This window comes from Phyllobates terribilis, unplaced genomic scaffold (assembly GCF_046119375.1).
Source record: "Phyllobates terribilis strain yellow unplaced genomic scaffold, ASM4611937v1 Scaffold_7__3_contigs__length_470593459, whole genome shotgun sequence".
Classification (NCBI taxonomy): Eukaryota; Metazoa; Chordata; class Amphibia; order Anura; family Dendrobatidae; genus Phyllobates; species Phyllobates terribilis.
In genome coordinates this window covers 103,818,038-103,824,037 of record NW_027362767.1, presented here as the reverse complement: position 1 = coordinate 103,824,037, position 6,000 = coordinate 103,818,038, and the positions used below count along the sequence as shown (strand labels likewise).

General features: G+C 39.5%; 1 long non-coding RNA gene across 1 annotated transcript in view; it reads right to left on the bottom strand.

Annotated features, from left to right (window-relative positions):
• Window positions 1–212: 212 nt before the first annotated feature.
• LOC141152919 (uncharacterized) overlaps window positions 213–6,000 on the bottom strand; it is a 151,145-nt gene continuing 145,357 nt past the window's right edge. Inside the window, exon 3 of the long non-coding RNA XR_012247196.1 lies at window positions 213–498. This is a non-coding gene — a long non-coding RNA (uncharacterized lncRNA). The remainder of the gene's footprint in view (window positions 499–6,000) is intronic.

Genomic DNA, 6,000 nt, shown 5'->3' with positions numbered 1-6,000 from the left:
CTCTTAGGCCACGTTCACCCATTCAGTATTTGGTCAGTCTTTTACCTCAGTATTTGTAAGCCAAAACAAGGAGTGGGTGAGAAATGCAGAAGTGGTGACGTGTTTCTATTATACTGAACTTGTGAACGTGTCCTTAATGCCCTACAGCTATGACTTCTAATGGATTATCATACCTTGTACAGTGGTGGTCAGTCTCTGGGCCATCACAGATCCGTGTTTCCCAGTTGATCACAGTTTGTACGGAAGAGTCATTTTCCATCTCCAGAGTCACTTGGTAAGTCTCTCTCTTCTGTAGAGAGTAAGCTCTTATGGTCAGAGGTGTTCTCTCTCTCCATTGTGACGTATATTCGCTCTTATTATCAGTGGAATCCTCTCTCCTGTAGAGTATAAGCTCTTATGGCCACTGGGGTTCTCTCTCTCCTCTTCCCCTATGTGTATCTTCCGAGCCATTACAAGCTTTCTAGTATTGAGATTCATGCATATTTATTCGTTGCAAATCTAATTTTTGGGGAGAAAATACATAAAACTCAGCAAATTCAAATTTCCAAAGATCCGCTCATCTCTGTTTAGGATAGATCACCAATATCAGATTGTGATATCACACAAAACAGTTAATAAAAAACATTTCGCAAAATGTCTAGCTTATGTCCGCATCATTTTTCAAACATCCTTTTATTTAGTTAAGTTTTGACCCCTCTAACATCCTAACAACATTTTTATTTTTTTTCAAGAAAATTCACAAATCTAATTTTTTTCGGACCTATTCAGTTTTAAAGTGACTTTGAGGGACCTATATATGAAAACCCACAGAAATGATACAGTTTTATAAAGTGCACCTGTCAAATTATTCTAAATTGCTGATAACCCTTAAGTTGCTACACAGGAATAACGGAAAAGTGGAATGAAAAAATTAAACATTTAATTTTTTTCACTAAAATATTGCTTTAGCTGTAAATTTTTCATTTTCATAAGGGGTATCAGAAGACAATGGACTCTAAAATGCATTACGCAATTTCTCCAGAACCTGGCAATATCCCATATGTGGTTAAAAACTTCTGTTTGACACACAATGGTCTCTGAAGGTAAGAATTGAAATTTGATGTTTGGAGTGTAAATTTGGTTGGAATAGATTGTGGATGCATTGTCTCATTTGCAGAGCCCCTCAGGTACCAAAATAGCAGAAACCCCTACAAGTGACCCCATTTTGAAAACTAGACTCCCTCAAGGAATTCATCTACAGGTGTACTGAGCAATTTGAACATACAGGTGCTTCACAAAACTTTATAACATTTTAGTGTGATAACGAAAAATTTAATTTAATATTCTCTGGTCTGATGAGACAAAGATAGAACTTTTTGGTGATAATTCTAAACCCAATTGAGCATCCCTGGAGAGACCTGAAAATGGCTGTCACCAACGTTCACCATCCAACCTGATCGAACTGGAGAGGATCTGCAAGGAAGAATGGCAGAGGATCCCCAAATCCAGGTGTGAAAATACTTGTTGCATCATTCCCAAGAAGACTCATGGCTGTAAAACTGATATTTCAGTTTTTCTTTTTTTAATAAATTTGCAAAAATTTCTACATTTCTGTTTTTCTTCAGTCAAGATGGGGTGCAGAGTGTACTTTAATGAGAAAAAAATGAACTTTTTAGAATTTACTGAATGGCTGCAATGAAACAAAGAGTAAAAAATGTAAAGGGGTCTGAATACTTTCCGTACCCACTGTAGTAAAATGTTGTTTTAGCACCAAGTTTGTAATATTCACAAGGCATAATAGGATAAAATGAAATACATAATTTGTTAGGCAATTTCTTCCAAACAAAGAACTATCCCATATGTGGTCAAAAACTGCTGTTTGGGCACATGGCAGAGCTCGGAAAGCAAAGAACCCTATTTGATTTTTGTAGTGTAAATTTGGCTGGAATATATTGTCAACGCCATGTTGTATTTGCAGATCTCATGATGACATGCCAATGTACCAGAAACCACCATTTGGAAACCACAAGGAATTAATCTAGGGTTGTATTTAGTATATTTAACCCATGGGTGATTCACAGAATTTTTTTACTTTTAGATGTGAAAACAAAAATCTAAACTTTTTTTCCAGTAAAATACTTTTTAGAGCTAAATTTATAATTTGTCACAAGGGGTAACTGGAGAAAATTTACCTCATTTGTTCTGAAATTTTTCCTGAATACAGTCATACCCCATATCTGGTCTAAAACTTAATGCTTCAGCACTTGGCAAAACTCAATGCAAAAAGAGCTATTTAATTTTTGGAACACAAATTTGGATACCATGCTGCATTTGCAGAGCACCTGAGGTGCCAAAAAAGGAGAAACCATGAAAAAATGACCCCATTTGGCAAACTATACCCCATAAAGAATGAATCTAGAGATAAGGTGAGAAATGGAAACTCACAAACTACATCACAGAAGTTTATAAACTTGGGCCTTGAAAACAAAAAATGTAGGGTTTTTCGGCTTAAATGTTATTTAGCCTCAAAATATTAATTCACACAAGGGGTAATGGGAGAAAATGGACATGACAATTTGTTAAGCAATTTTTTTCTGAATATGGTAATACCCCATGTATGCTTGTACACTACTGTTTGAGCACACAGCAGGGACCAGGTAGGAAGCAGAGCTTATTGACTTTTAGAACGCATACTTCGTTTGAAATTTCATGCCAGAACAGCAGAAACCCCACCAAGTGACATCATATTTCAAACTTCCATGTTTAAGAAATTCATCTAGTGTAGTTGAGTATTAAGAAGACACAGATGCTTCACAGAATTTTATAACATTGGTATGAGGAAATATAACATGGTAATTTTTTTTTTTTATTAGCTGCACATTTTTCAGTTACACAAGAGTTAAGATGGAACAGGACCCTACAATTTGTTGTGCAATTTCTCCTGAACACGGTGATACCCCATGTGTCATCAGAAACCACTATTAGGGTTTAGGAGGGAGCCCCTAAGGTAAAAGAACAGCAAAAAAGTAAAGTGACCACATTTTAGAATTTACACCTCTCAATGAATTCATCTATGGCTGCTATGACTATTTTGGCCCCGCATGCGTTTTCACTTTGCAACATGTACGCCATGCTTTTTTTTCTGGAGTAATGCAAATATGCCAGCTTAGTGCCCGTATATTGTGCCCAGCTTGTGCTTCTGGAGACATGCATCCCATAAATTTTTAAGTGCGTTATCCTCACTACAGCAGTGCCAATCATGTGGCCACTTACTGCGGTTTAGGCACACTGGGGCTCAAAAGGGAGGGGTTAATTTTGATTTGGTAGTGAAGATTTCACTGGATTTTATTTGAGAAGATGGGAGCCATGTCGCTTCTCCAGAGCCTTTGTCCTACCAGTAATCAGGAAAACCCATATATTGCCAGTGACAGATGACAGACTTGAGTGGGGGTATTTATTGGTAACTAGAGATGAGCGTTGTTCTACTTGAACTGTTCGCCAATCTCAAATTCGAGCTGTTTTGGGCGGTGTTCGAGCCGTTCGGCGAACACGAACAATTTGAGAAAAATTCGGCTGTTCGAGGTTATGTTCGATAACTGTTCGTGCACCAAAATCATAACTGGATTTTTTCTCAGTAATGATGAAAATTAATGTTAATACGCAGTTTGAGTGTACAGCGGGGTGGGGGGAGGGTCAGGGGATGGATCTCTGCAGGAACAATGAAGATCTCCATTTTTTTTTCTCTTTCCCGCATTTGCAGTGGGGAGGTGCAATCTGTCAGCCTATCAGCAGCGCACACACGGAGCGAAGTGCTTTTTTTCACACAAGCAAGGGCATGTGTCATTGGCAGTGTATGTCACATGTCCTTGCCCTATAAGACCAAGCCATTTTCCCCGTCGCCACCATTTTCTCACTGCTGCAGCTGCGTGTTAGACGGCACCGCTGTTGCTGTGTGCGCTATACCTTGTTAATTTCAAGCCAATTTTTGCACAAATCTACAGATAGCTTGGGAGTAGGGAATAGTTGTGATTGCAGTCCTTTTAAGGACTAGGTTACAGCATTTCCTACGACTTTTATCAGGCAGGTCTGTGCTCTTAAATAGATAGATTGTGGGAGTAAAGACTAATTGTAATTGGAGTCCTTTTCAGGACTAGGTTACATCAGTTCCTATCAGTTTTTGCCAGGCAGGTCTGTGCCAGTGCTGTGCAAGTTTTTTTCACAGCATTTGGCAGAATCTAGCAAAGCTAATCCTTTTTGGCCTATTGCAGAGTGTGTTAGTCAGTGGAGTAGCCTATCTGTGTTGCAAGATATACCACCTGTGTATAGAATACCAATTTTTTTACTGCACCTAGTGAAGTAAAATCTTTTGGGCATAGCATCATTCTATTAGTCCATCTATACTGACCTCCATCAGGTTGCAAATTGAATATAATTTTTTTCTGCATCTAGCTCTGAAAAAATATTGGGCTTCTAGCTGTGTGTGGGACTTGTTCTATTAATCCATCTATACAGACCTCCATCAGGTTGCAAACTGAATATATTTTTTTCTGAATCTACCTCTGAAAAAATATTGGGCTTCTAGCTGTGTGTGGGACTTGTTGTATTAATTAGTGTTGAGCGATACCTTCCGATATCGGGAAATATCGGATCGGATTGGATCGGACCGATACCGAAAAAGTATCGGATATCGACGATTCCGATACCGGAAACCAATGCAAGTCAATGGGACATAAATATCGGAATTAAAATAAACCCTTTCTTTCCTTGTAGGTTATTTCTACATGAAGGAAAACAACTAAGAATAATGTAGAATGTATTGGGGGAGGTGGGGGAGACAATAAAGGCATAGAGGTTTAGCCCAGTCAAATGGAATAGCAGGAATTAATATTTTTTTATTATGTTCTGAGTTACGGAAATATTAACTATGTTAAGTATTTTTATATTTTGTCAGATATTTATGTTTCACTACTTCCATGCTCTTCACCTTCTTTTTTACTTCTCCCACACTTTCTCCTTCATCATCCTCAGCATCTTTTTCATCCACTTCTTCTTCACCTTCTTCTTCTTCACCTTCTTCGTATTATTCTTTTTTTTACATTCTTCATATTCTACTTCATCTTCTTCATATTCTTCTTCTTCATCATATTCTTATTTGTGACAGGCATTCCTGTAGTTGTTATCTATAAAAGGTTGGACATTACACCTTTCGTTCTGCCCGTCACAAAAGATTTACAACAGGATTTGTCCGCGTTCAGTTTGGCCTGCAGCAGCAGGTCTTTTCCAGGGGCACCACGAGGAGGAACGGACTCACCCCCATACACTGCTTAGTCATCTTCTGCTTATAATTTAGATATTATCTTTTGCTCTGATTTTTAGTCTTATGCTTAATGTTCTTCCGCTTTTTGTTCTGCAGCTTCTTGTATTTCTGCTTCTTGGTTTTCTGTCTCTTGTTTTTCTGTATCTTGGTGCTTGTCTTCTCTTCTTTGTCTTCTTGGTCAACTTCTTCAGGGTCATCTTCTTGGTCTTCTTCGGGGTGGTCTTCAGGGTCGTCGTCTTCGGGGGTCCTAGTCTTCGGGGTCCTCGTCTTCTTCGGGTTGGTCTTCTGGGTCCTCGTCTTCGGGGTCCTCGTCTTCTTCGGGGTGGTCTTCAGGGTCCTCGTCTTCTTCGGGGTGGTCTTCAGGGTCCTCGTCTTCTTCGGGGTGGTCTTCAGGGTCCTCGTCTTCAGGGTCATTGTCTTCGGGGTCCTCGTCTTCTTAGGGTTGGTCTTCAGGGTCCTCGTCTTCAGGGTCCTCGTCAGGGAGATCCAGAGTGATTACCAAGAACCATTTCAAAAAGCTTGAACTTGGAAATGTAGCAGAAGGTACAAGAAAGCTGAGGAACTACCGAGGACCAGCTGACGGTACTGGAACCCGGATGGATAGCAGAAGGTACAAGAGCCAATGGAACTACCGAGGACCAGCTGATGTTACTGGAACTCGGTTACTAAGCAGGAGGTACCTGTGCCAGAAAGCACTACCAAGG